The sequence below is a fragment of the Canis lupus genome, chromosome 11 (assembly GCF_003254725.2).
Source record: "Canis lupus dingo isolate Sandy chromosome 11, ASM325472v2, whole genome shotgun sequence".
NCBI classification, from domain to species: domain Eukaryota; kingdom Metazoa; phylum Chordata; class Mammalia; order Carnivora; family Canidae; genus Canis; species Canis lupus.
In genome coordinates, this window is record NC_064253.1 from 30,188,083 (window position 1) to 30,201,433 (window position 13,351).

The window sequence follows — 13,351 nt, forward strand, 5'->3', positions numbered from 1 at the left end:
AGAAAGAGGGACAAGCAGACTCCACACTGAGTGCAGAGCCCGACTAGGGGCTGGATCCCATGACCCTGAGATCATGACATGAGCTGAAATCAAGAATAGGACACTAACCAATTGAGCCACCCAGGTGCTCCCAATTATTCTTAATAAAGTGTAAAACGTACATAAAATATTGTGATACCCTATAATCTTTTTTATAATCATCAAATAAGTATCTTACAGAGCTAAACGAATTATTCTAGTTGTCTCAGAATTTTTAAGTGCTTGTGTTTAGGAGGGTAGGTATTTCATTTTTTTTTAAAGATTTTATTTATTTATTCATGAGAGACACACAGAGAGAGAGATTGAGAGGCAGAGGGAGAAGGAGGCTCCATGCAGGGAGGCTGATGTGGGACTCCACCCTGGGTCTCCAGGATCACACCCTGGGCTGAAGGCGGCACTAAACCGCTGAGACACCCAGGCTGCCCAGGAGGGTAGGTATTTCAAATGTCCACCACAATTGCAGGTATTCCAATGGCCTATTCAGTTCTGCCTGTGTTTGCTGGACTGTACTGTGGTATCAGAGAGTATCTGGCTTCTCTCACTAGTCTGCTTTTAACACCATTTGATACCATGGGCCACTTGGCTCCTTGCTCATTTCTACAGGTTCCTATGGTAGCCTGATAATGTTTAAATTATGATACCCACAGCAATGCAAAACAACTTTGCAGTTTTTCAGTCCAAGTCCAAAGCCAATGCCATCTCCATAAACAAACAAACAAGCACCTAAGGGTGTGATTAAATTCCAGACCCTCTTTATGTAACCTATCTACCTGGGGTGCTTTGGGCTCAGTTTGGATCTCTAGAACTTCTAAAACTGACAGAAGAATGGTATTTTTAAACTTCTTACAGCTATGGGATCTTTAGAGAATCTGATGAATGCCCTGGATGCCCTTTCCAGGAAAAAAAAAAAAAAAAGGAAGGATTCATTGAGACACTACATTTTCATTTAATTTCATGATGTTTTCTCTGATCCACAGATGCCATATTAAGGTCACCAGTTTATGAGATTATTCAGAAATCTTTCTGTACCAGATCTGGTTAGAGAAGAGACTGAGCTCCTGTGAATTCCCTGCATATGATGTGCATTCAGCTTATATCTCTGAAGCTGAGTGGTGGAAGGGATTTGATAAGCCATGCTATATAGCACACATGGTATATAAAGCACCAATCTGAAACTGTCTGAAATGTTAAATGGCTATATCCACCATTTAAGACCTGCAATGATGATGGAAATACTGTTTCCTTAAACAATTTATGGAATACTTTTATTTTCTCCAAGAGTTTTAGGGAAATTTTACATAATGAATCAATTTGTTTCACACCCATTCCTTTCCATAAATAGAGAAAGAGAGAGACAAAAATATGAATAAATTCCAAATCTGTAAATTCATTCTCTGAATATATACTAAATTGATTTTTTAAAAGATTTTATTTATTTATTCATAAGAGACAGAGAGAGAGAGAGAGAGAGGCAGAGACACAGGCAGAGGGAGAAGCAGGCTCTATGCAGGGAGCCCGATGTGGTACTCGATCCCGGGTCTCCAGGATCAAACCTTGGGCTGAAGGCAGCGCTAAACCGCTGGGCCACCTGGGCTCCCCTGTTAAACGGATTTAATGAAGTAATGAGCCACTGGTGCAAATATTGATACGGAAATAACATTAAGACTTCTATTGGATTTCAGTACATATTGATTTTTATCAGGAGAAAAAAATACAGCAAAACAAGGTTTGGTTTTGTTTTGTTTTTAATACTCACAATCACTTAACATTTATTTTTATGTAATTTTGTAATTTTTAAAAAGATTTTATTTGTTTATTCATGAGAGAAACACACAGAGAGAGGCAGAGGCGGAGAGAGAAGCAGGCTCCTCACAGGGAGCCCGATGTGGGACTTGATCTCGGGACTCCAGGATCACACCTTGAGCCAAAGGCAGATGCTCAACCACTGAGCCACCCATGCATCCCAACATTCATTTTTACTACTGAAAATGTATTTGTAAAAGAAGTGGGCCCCTCAAGTTACAAAATGATTATTAACTATAAACCAAAAAAAAAAAGGTAAATTATTTAAAATAAGGTTTTTCCTCATTTTTCAGATTTCTAGAATAAGAGTATTTTTAAAGGTTTTATTTTTAAGTAATCTCTACACTCATTGTGGGGCTGGAACTCACAACATTGATATAAAAGTTGCATGCTCTACGGACAGGGAGGTGTCCCAAGAATATTTAAAAAAAAAAAAAAGATTTAAAACAAATCTAAGGCCAAGACAAAAATAACTTACTAGAGATTTTGTATTTTGTTACATACTCATTCATTTATTTTCTACAGCATTTACCATCTTACATATATTTTCTCTTAATTATTGGGATTATGGGAGATTTTCATCAGTTTTGTTTGCTGATATTCACAAGTGCATAGACAGTGCTTGGTGCATAGAAGGCACTTGGTAAGTATTTGCAGAATCAATAAATTATTGCTTTCATCTCTGCTTCACTTATTTGGGGGGTGGGTTGTGTTTGGCTGTGCTTAGGATAAAGATGTGATATTAGACATAATGATTCCAAGGTCTTTGTAAAAATTAAAGTTTTGATGTCTATACTAAACCTTAACTATATTTATTTAACAAAATGAGAGATGACCAAAGGCTCATTTCTAGGATCATCTATCTATGATATCATCTTTCATAAACTATATTTAGTTAATTTATTTTCTTCAGCATAAGTGCTTTAAAATCCTCACATTCAAGTTTTTCTTTCTGTGGAACAGGAAAATTATTTTTCCTGTCTACTCACTGGTGTCAGATTAACTGATAATCTTTGGGATCCCTGCGTGGCTCAGCGGTTTGGCGCATGACTTTGGTCCAGGGCGCTATCCTGGAGGCCCAGGATGGAGTCCCATGTCGGGCTCCCTGCATGGAGCCTGTTTCTCCCTCTGCCTGTGTCTCTGCCTCTCTCTATGTCTATCATGAATAAATAAATAAATAAATAAATAAAATCTTAAAAAAAAAAAAAAAAGATTAACTGAAAATCTATTAGAGATTCCTGACAAAGGTTTCAATTCTGGCTTCAGTACTTCCATAATAGTTATCTGATCTGTCTCCTCTTCCCATTTCACTGCCAACATCTTCATCATCCTCATTATTTTTTATGTAAACTACTGTTAAGTGGCTCTCTAGTTTTTTGAGGGCTTACTGTATGTCACGCATTTCTCGCCCCTCAGTCTCCGCCACCTCCAGTCTCACTGACAATATTTTCTCATACATTTGCTATAAGCTGGTCTTCTTGAACTACAGTACTTATCCTAACCCTCTTCTGCTCACAGACCATTTGGGGAGAAAGGATTAACAGCAGAGTATACCTTTTCTCTATGGGAAGTTGTTCTCAGATTTCAGCTTTGCTTCTTTGAAAATGTGTACAGAAGGAACTGTTATGAGACATCATTATTTATTAACACTGATTGGTGAATTACACTGGAACGGGGAAGACATATAGACCCTGAAGGTCGACATGCCCAAAAAAATAAAAAAAATTAAAAATTAAAAACCTCATATAAAATACCACCTTTGGGATGCCTTGGTAACTCAGCGGTTGAGCATCTGCCTTTGGGTTAGGGCATAATCCCGAGATCAGGCATGGAGTCCTGTATCAGGCTCCTCCCAGGGAGCCTGCTTCTCCCTCTGCCTATGTCTCTGCTTTTGTCTGTGTCTCTCAGGACTAAATAAATAAAATCTTTAAAAAATTACAAACCCTGGCATCTTTGATGTTTCTTGTAAAAAGCAAGGCTCTTGAGTAGGTTGTCAGCCATTCTTATAGGCTGTCATGTATGAGACTTGCCTATACTGAGGTGGCTTACACCAACCCATAGGGTCTCAACCTTTAAAACTGAGCTGCCCCTTGTGGGTTGGGAGAGCAGTGCCTGGACCCTTATGAGAACTCTTGAGGAAAATTCACTTGATGAAACTATGCTGACATGTTCTCTTTCCCATTCCGTCCTCAAAGTTAAATAAACCTGTCACAGGTTATACTCAGTGGTGCCCTGTAAGTATGAAACCAAGATTGTTGCTGGATTTTTCGTATCCTAGATAGGCACTGCAATACAATGGTTTCTCTCACCACCTAGCCATATAGCCTGGCACACACTACATCCAACTGGACTTCAGCTTTCTTTTCTTTTCCCCTACAAAACCAATTTTGATGCCTATAGATGAAAGGCAAAATGCATCACAATCTGGGAATCACTATAGACTCCAAGCAAGATGTGAACAGAATCAAAATCTCATTCATTTTGTATCTCTTCCACCTTACACACAGTGCTTGACATATTGCTAGTTTCCAATTTTTATGGGAATGAATTATCCAGAGAAATGTCTGGGAATGGAGCAATTCAAAGGCCCCAAGAGACATTAGAAAATTCCTTAGTAAATGACTCCAGAAAAATAAAGAAAAAAACCCCCAGTAACATGAAGAATAAATCAAAATATAACCAAATATGTTATATGATAATTATATAAATTCATAGGATCTTAGAATTAGAAAGAACTTTTTCACATAATCTTAACTAGCCTTCTACTTATTATTGGCATCATTAAAAATCACAATCAGATTAATTGGTCATCTAGTCTCTTCTTTACTTTTCAGGTAGTGAATTAATCATTATTTAATTACTTCATGAAACAGCCTTTATACAGCTCTAATTTCTATAATTCTTTTCTAGTCACCTTAACAACATTTGTTCCCTAGGAATACTTATCCATTATTTCTTATTTTTTTCTTCTTTAAAATAACGGTTTCCTCTTCCAGTCAATAATTCTTGAAATATTTTAGAGATGATTTTAGTATTTAACCCTATTCTCCTTCTAAGCACATTAAATATGAGATATTATTTCTAGACTCCTTGCCATCTGGCTTTTTTTTTCTGGGTTTCCTCTGATTGATCATTATCCTGCTTATGTCTCTTTCCAATCACCAATATGGGTGGGATTCTGTTGTTCTTGAAATTTAAATATATGCAGACAACTTTTAAATCTTTGTCCTTTGTACCTGGTATTACCCGTGTTTTACATCTTAAAATGTTCTCCTAAGAGACTACCTCATTTTACTGTTACCCTTCCCTCCAAGCCAATTCCAAATGCCAACTCTAGAAAGGAGGGAGAAATGGCACTGGAAAGCTTCTGAACTCTAGTTTCCAGCTTAAGGTTGTGTCTGACTATCAGATATAGATTGCTCTGATTTAGGTAGACATGCCATTGTAGCTATTCTGGTGGCTTTACTCTTCCAGATGGCAAATATACTCTTGGCCAACTACACAGGGATTGCACTAAAAGAAATGGTAATGCATGGTAATAGTCCTCTCAAATCCAAATGTTCATTGGCAGGAATGAAATCCTGAGGCTACCCTAGAGCTATTTTTTTTTTTTTCAGAGCATCCAAGGCAGGAGGCACTCCAGAATTAAGACCCTTTGTTTTTCACATCACTCCTTTCCACCATGCCAAAGCATTGCCACATGTTTCAGTGCATACATCAAGGCTGGAGATTTGCATTTTAATTCTGGCCTTGCTGCTAATTATGTAATCTTGGATTAAATATAGTACCCTACACCAACCTCACTCTTGTTTGCTTCAATTCTCTATGAAACTTCAAGGTCCTGTCCAGCTGTAAATCTTTATGCCTAATCATCCTGGGAACTGGCCCTAATTAAGTTAAAGTTGGTCTCCCTCACTTTTTGGGATGTGTACTCAGCAAATGCAAAGTCATTTTGAAACCAACTGCTAAATGGGTATATTTGCACTGACTCTCAAAGGACAAAGAGTGCACACAGTGCATTTACTAGAAATAACTCTCAGGGAACATATGAATAAATTTTAGAGCATGCAAGGTAATTCTATCCTCAATTTTTTCTTCTGCTTGGTGTGCACAATCCCATTCTGATAGATGACTCCACCAAATGTGTGGGCAGAACAAACAAGGAATTGTGTGACAGAAGAGAGCAGTACTTAGAAGACAGAAACCCCAACAGCGAAGTAGGAGAAAATGCCGCTGATGGTCTAAGAAAACCTAAATGCAAAGGAAGCAGCATACATTTAAATGATAAGTTAGGAAATCTTTCTGTAACTGCCTGACAGCATATCCTCTAAAGGAAACTAGTTACAAATCATCATCATTATAGCTGGTAGCAGAGAGTAGCAAAACAGTTCACAGTAAAGGAAAATCTGGCAGAAGCAGGAAAACCAAGAATAGAAATAGAAATAATGACAATTTTACCAGAGGACAAAATGCTGTATCTCCTTTATCAGACTAAACCTTAATGTTAACAGTGTGTATGTGAGTTGATGCAATAGGAAGATATTGGTATTCAAAACACTTGTCAGAGTCACATTTTAATCCAATCATGACACAGGGATAGATACAGAGAAATTAGGAGTGTGTTAGAAGAAACAGGAAGAATTGGGCTTGTAAAAGGTGACAAGCTTAAACTGCTTGCACTCCTAGCCCTTCTCTCATAGGAGCCTCGCATTTATCTGTCTGAAACCACTGAGGACACTCGCTTTACATACAAATAGAAGACCAGCCCTGATAATGGGCTGTGCCCTACTCGATATATAATGATAGATGAAATCTATTACCATACACATAATAGATAGTTTGAAAAAGTGATAACACGACTTCTTTGCTTTATAAGAGTCTTATTCCTTAACTAAGGTGGCAAAGAAAAAAGATAAAATTACCATTTTACGCTCTAGAGAATTATAAAACTATCATCTTGAAAATTAATTTCCTGGTGAGTTAGACATGCTGTTATTAGTGTGAATATTCTAAAAACATTACAAAAATAGTGGAACAAATGGATATACTAATAATTGAAAGAAATGATGACAATATATCAAGACTTTTTAAAACTAAGAACCATTATCTCGTATTTTAAAACATTACAGTTATATCTTTCAAGTAAATTTCAATATTTCTTAAATTGGAACATCTAAATAACATGAACTATCCACTAAAATATTTCTGTTTCACCTTTTAAAAATATCTGCTATTCTTATTATCTAGTTACGGTAAGAGTATGAGGATAAATAAGCATGCTTCTCAGTATTCCTCTTAAGGAAATACTAATCCTTAAATGTCTAAAAAAAGTTTTAAATATTACAAGATTCTAATAGAGATCAATAAATAAATTATTCTCTAGGTTGGTATTGATGATTTTCCTTAAGGATTTAAATCAATTATAAAACAAAGGGAAATGGTAGTTGTACTATTTTTGTTAGAAGGGAATATCATTGGCTATGACTTGTGTTTGTAATTGCAAAACACTTTCCTATAGTTTTGCTTTTAAAAAGTTTTGTCTGGAGTTTCCAAATCAGCTAGCCATGAAAGCAGCTGAGTACTTTTTAATTAATCAAACCTCTCATCTGATCATTTAGGGTAAATAGAACCATCATAACCAGTGTTTTATAATAATGTGAAAAATTTAGACTTAGGTTACAAAGAGATTTAGAGAAAGGCTAAGAGTAACATTTAACCTTAACTGGGCCAAATATAAGGATTATACCTCCTTGAAATACCAACAATAAATCCATGTGGCTGATTTGGTTAGGCAGCTGCAAATATGTTGGCTTCCTACAAATGTCTTTATTATTATCCAAATTTCAAAACAGCATTCACCTAAGAAATTTTCACAAACCTATCTTCCTGAATTAATTATTTAATTAAGTTAGAATAATATCTATTTAGGATGCAAACATTGCATTTAATTGATCAATTGGTACAGGTTGGAAATGCTCATCATCTTCACACTTAGATGGATTGGCATGTTTGACCTGTGACTTGAGGACAGCACAAATTAGTCTGGATGCAAATCCTGTAATATGGACAAAGATCTTAGCAGAAGTTACTGCTTTCAAGTTGACAAGGTGCAGGCACCAATTATGTTGCAAAACGTGGGTGTGATTTTTGTGGCTAAAAGGACTTGGCAGCAAGTAATTCAATCAAGCAGAAACATACTGTCAGGTTTTCTAGCAAGTACAATGGTTTCCAAAAGAGAAGAAGAGAAGGAGAGAGAGAGGGAGAAAGTTACATAGAAATCTTATATGCACTTTGAGTTTCACCATTTGAGAGTACATAGGGACAAAAGTACTCCAAAGAGGATGCCTGAGCCCTGGCAGTGCTAGATGCTTAAAAGTACAGTTCACAAAACTGAGCTAACTGTTAGATATGTTTATTTAACCATGATAGGGTTTGTTAAAATAAAGTCTATATCAGGAAGCAGATCCCACCTTCCTACTCCAAATACACACATCACATTCTTTTGATTGTCAGTGGTAATATTTCAATATTTGGCCACATTAATGGTTATTTAAAATAAAACTAAATGATGACAGTCTTTAGGAAAAAATAACATACAAAGACACTGGATTTAGACCTTAAAAATTATTTTCACCTCCCAAATGTGTCTGTCTTTTTCTTTCTTTCTTTCTTTCTTTCTTTCTTTCTTTCTTTCTTTCTTTCTTTCTTTCTTTCTTTCTTTCAGATTTATTTATTTACTTTATAGAGAGAACAAGGTGGGAGTGGAAAAAGCAGATTGTGCTGATCTGATCGCAGAGCCCAATGTGGGGCTGGACCTCAGGACCAGGTGATCACAACCAGACGGGAAGTCAAGGGTGGAAGCTTAACCAATGGAGCCATACAGGTGCTTCTAGGACTTTTCTTTCTTAATGAAATTTTGAACCTATATTTAAAAATTCCACCTGAAGTATGTTTTTCCCTCTTCTTTCTACCTCTTTAACTATATCATTCTGCACATTATAAATTCTTTGCTATTTTTAAATTCTTCCATGACCTCTTAGTCCTTGGAAATTGTTGTCTTCTGATTACTTACAATAACCTTCTGTCTAACCTGCCCAGATATGTCACCTTTTACTAATAATTCAACTTTTTATGGCAGATTAATTTTGGTTTCCAATTGGATTAGAAGTCCCTTACAGTCTGATGTCTCAATTGTTCAGGTAGTTTCTTAGCTGCCCTCAATGCATGCATGGATTGTCACATACACAGATTTTCAACTTGTGCTATTTGAAAAAGACACCATATGTTTTATAAGGCCTGTGTAAGGAGGAATAGGTGATGTTTCTGAACCACTTGCTTCTCAAAACCCGACCAAACTGCTTAGGAAGCTAATTCTTGTCAGGAAATAAATGTATATACAAGACACTAATAAAAACATAGAGTTTTAATGGGAACTTAAAATATAAATACAAATGAAAATTATTTAACACTGGCAGATGATGCTATTAAGATTTTACAAATGGATCAACACTAGAGCATAGTCACTAGACCTAAGGTATATTCATATGGACAACTGGGCTCAAGTTTATACTTGATCTCTTAATGGCCATGTGACTTTGGGTGAAACAAATTTCCTAAGTCTCTATTCTCCAATCTACAAGACACGGAGAATAAGAGGTGTATTATATATCTCCTAGGGTTTTAAGTACCAAGTGATATAATATATGTAAAAATACTTGTAAATCATAATACACTACTGTTCTCTTAGGTATTATTTTGTGATACTTAAGGAAAAAAATCAGTAATTAAATCAACAATGCCTTTTCTATGTCTAGATACTCTTTCTGAAGTATAGAACGTGTATTTTTCCTCTTTGTTTCTCCAGTGCCTAATGGAATGCCAGATGCTCTACTGGAAACTGTATAATTATACGTTTAATAAAATAACAATCTCAACCAAACTGTATCTCTGTTATACTGTGAGAGGACTTGAAAAAAAAATAGGAAAATCCAATGTAAATAGAACTATGTCAGGGTGAAATTTAAATACACAAATAAACCTATTTTTGTTTATCATATGTTCATCTATCATTAAATGAATGTTATAATTCACTACCTATTATTAGGTAGTTAATAGCCATGGTAATATTTACTGGTATTCTTAAAAATCAATACTAATCTCTTTGTAAGTATCACTAGCTAAATACAGTATTTGATCAGTTAGTTTGGGAGTCAACAAACATTTTCTATAAAGGGCTAGATAATAAATATTCCATGTTTCATAAGCCACACAGTCTCTCACTACTCAATTCTGCCCTGTCGTGTGAAAATAGTCATAGACGCTAACAAACAGGCGTGGCTGTGTTAGAATAAAACTTTATTTTCAAAATTCAGTGGTAAACCAAATTTGCTTCACGGGATCTAGTTTTGCTACCCCTTGTTTAGTTAAACACAACATAGTTAGAACATAATAGATAAAACTCACAGAAATTTTAGCATACATAGAAAATATCAGTAAGAGCTTTGGCTCTCTTAGATAAAAACATAGGATAATAGCATGAAGATGCACAGATTTAAACTGTAGTCACAATTTGGAATAGTCTGGAATAATTAATTTCAGTGCCTTTCAAAGTAAGAGTTGAATTCTCTGGGTGTGAGGTGAGGCAGGATGGTACATGACCATTTTATTAGATTAGTTATAAATTATAAGAATTTCTCTTTCATTAATTTGTGTATGCAATGTAATACACCAAATATATTTGTATGGTCTTATGTGCATTGTATTTATGTAATTTACAAATTAATATATACTCATTTTGAGACATAGAGCCAGTATTTTTCATTAGATGTGGCAAAAGATTAAATAAAATTTGAAGTCAACGGAACCTAGATAACCAACTAATTTCAAGTTTCTGACTAATATAAATGAGTAATAGGAAAATTACAAGAAACTTTAACATCATAGTGAACTTGGCCAATATAATTTTGAATGGTGAAATATACTTCATGTAAAAGATAATAGAATTTATTTATAAGTGCTGGGGATATTTTTAAGCTCTCTAAAATAGGAGTAGCTTTCAGGAGCCTAAGCCTGAGACTACAAGATCAAGTTCTGCATCGAAAGCCAGTGTTTCTGTTGGTCATTCAATTTTTTTCTTGCTGAGTAATGAAAGACTTCCTGCAGTGCAATATGTCACAAAAGACCCAAGCAGGAGTGGGGGAAATTTGCTGATCATGGCTAAAGCCCACAAAGCAAGGTACAGGGTGGAAAGCAGAAAAGATTAAGAATGAATAATGGTGCATGCATGCACGCATACCTCCTCTACCATCAACACACACACACACACACACACACACATACACACACACACACACGGAGTCCTGCTGTTTACTGAGCAGCAACTCCCCACATGGGAAAGTATTATCATCTTACCCTCTAATTTTTAGGTAAATAAGTTCTGTCTTACTAGTTTCTTTAGAGGTCATCAGTACTGCTTTTGAATGTTCTGCAAGTGTATTTCAGAACCTGATGAACTGCCAACTTTTACTCTATGAAAGGTTCTGCTTCATGAAATCTAATATGAGATATGGCTAAATAGTCTGTAGCTCTCCCTCGTACCATTAACTCATCAGGTTACAACAAACACCATGTTTCTAGGATACAGGATTAAAACCAGCAAAATCCTAGCAGCATATTAAACAACCGGTTGTGGTCCTATTTGATGCCTATGTGATCAACTCAATGTACAGAAATCAGTTGTTAGGGTCTTTGACAAATAATTTAAAAATGTATCTTATTTCAAATGTATTAAGAACTGTTAAAGGGTTGATGATGTCGGCAGTGATTTGGAAACAAAAGCAAAAGAAACAATTAAATTTCCTTACAACTTACAGCCCACTGACAAGTCCTTGAAACAGGCAGAGTGACCTTCGCTGGGAACTCAGCTACTTCAATGCTGACATTTTGCTAAGGACAAAAGGCAATCTTAGCCTAAGCCCTCAGGATCCTGTAAGACTACTTTAAACATGTAGTAATTCCTTTGGGAGTTCCCTTTATCTTTACCCACCTCACCAGGATACAATTTAGGAAACATCCTCCAAGCATGTGGCCCACTGCATTCATCTTAAGGGTCTCCTGACTGAGGCTTTACTCAAAAATAATAACCTTTACCTAACAATAACTAGCCCCCTCAGGGTCCCAGAAACCATGTTTCCAAAACACTTGGAGGTTTGTTCTGTTCCTAACCCCTACCAACTCGAAAGTATATAATCTCTACCCCTCACAATCCCAATGCAACTCTTTCTGGCCCCTGGTCCTGTCCCCGTGCTTTTCACACAAAAGATGTCTCAAGAATTCCTTCTTGGCCATCAGCTCTGGACATGAACAACACTGGAAAACCACATCATTAGCACTTAATATGGGCTGGCAAGTGAATGAATTTCATAGAGATAAATGAGAGGTCTAACACTAAAAGGCCTAATTATATCATTTGTATAAAGAAATGCTGTAGACTTATTTGCAATTTTAGGTCTATGTGATGACTTCGTATAAAAGCAGTTACGACTTGACTCATCTACCATCAGTACTCACCGTCTAGGAATTTGTTTCTCATAGTATCTTAGAAGTTGTCAGCATTAGAGTGATCCAACCATCCTTTCCTTTTCTATCACGCTGATGACCACTGAAAGAAAGTCCATATTTTGGAGCCCAGTCCTTTAAGCAGTTTAAATTATTGTCTGCTTCAGTGATATGGAAGTGAATCCATCTCAGATCAGAAAGACAGGTGCTTGGCTCCACATCTCGGTCCTTTCCAAATTCTTCTGATGCTATGTGACCCTCATTTTAAGCAAATAAAGAGCTTCTTGCTGGTTGTGAGATTGAGGTTAAATTTATTGAGCATGTATGTCCCATGTCTACCTATTGAAAGAGTGCAGGATGACATGACTCAAAATATGCCACTTTGGCATAAAGATTATTTTAAGTTAAAAGTAATAAAAACCCAGCAGATGCATGAAAAACTCTGCCTCCCCCATAACTGCCTAAATTTACATTGGAAAGCAGAGCCTGCAACAGGAAGAGAGCTATTAACAGAGACTTCCTTTTACTAAAGGAAATGATCTGCATAAGAGAGCAAACTTCCTTTTCCCCCCAATATACCTGTTCACTTTCTTGCTCAAGAGTTTTCTGAGAACCCTTTGTACCCTCAGATCCCTCCCTACCTCTCCTTAATTTAGCTAAACTTGACGTTGCCTGCTAGTCTTTGGAAGTTCATGACTATGTGGATTCCCACTAAGTATATGTATTCAATTAGATTTTCTCCTGTTAATCTATCTTATGTCAATTTGATTCTAAGTCCCTCTAGAAGGACCATAGGAGAGGGAGCTTTTCTCCTGACACCATAGGCACTCTGTAGAAAGAATCAACTTCAGTCCTTCAAACAACTCTCTACTCTATTTTTTAAAAAGGTTATTATTATTTATTATTTATATATTATTATTTGAGAGAGTGAGCAAGCGAGAGAGCAGGAACA

General features: G+C 36.1%; 1 protein-coding gene and 1 long non-coding RNA gene across 37 annotated transcripts in view; one reads left to right on the forward strand and one right to left on the reverse strand.

Annotated features, from left to right (window-relative positions):
• The window catches only part of LOC112649610 (uncharacterized), a 29,992-nt gene extending 21,049 nt beyond the window's left edge, over window positions 1–8,943 (forward strand). The window contains exon 3 of one of the 3 annotated variants that reach the window (XR_003129671.3): window positions 8,567–8,943. This is a non-coding gene — a long non-coding RNA (uncharacterized LOC112649610). Of the gene's footprint in view, window positions 1–1,016; window positions 1,378–8,566 lie in introns of those variants that run through there. The other 2 variants (XR_003129670.3, XR_007413970.1) reach the window with 2 other exon arrangements.
• The window catches only part of PTPRD (protein tyrosine phosphatase receptor type D), a 2,185,700-nt gene that overhangs the window by 1,670,866 nt on the left and 501,483 nt on the right, over window positions 1–13,351 (reverse strand). The gene's annotated exons all lie outside the window — the stretch shown is intronic.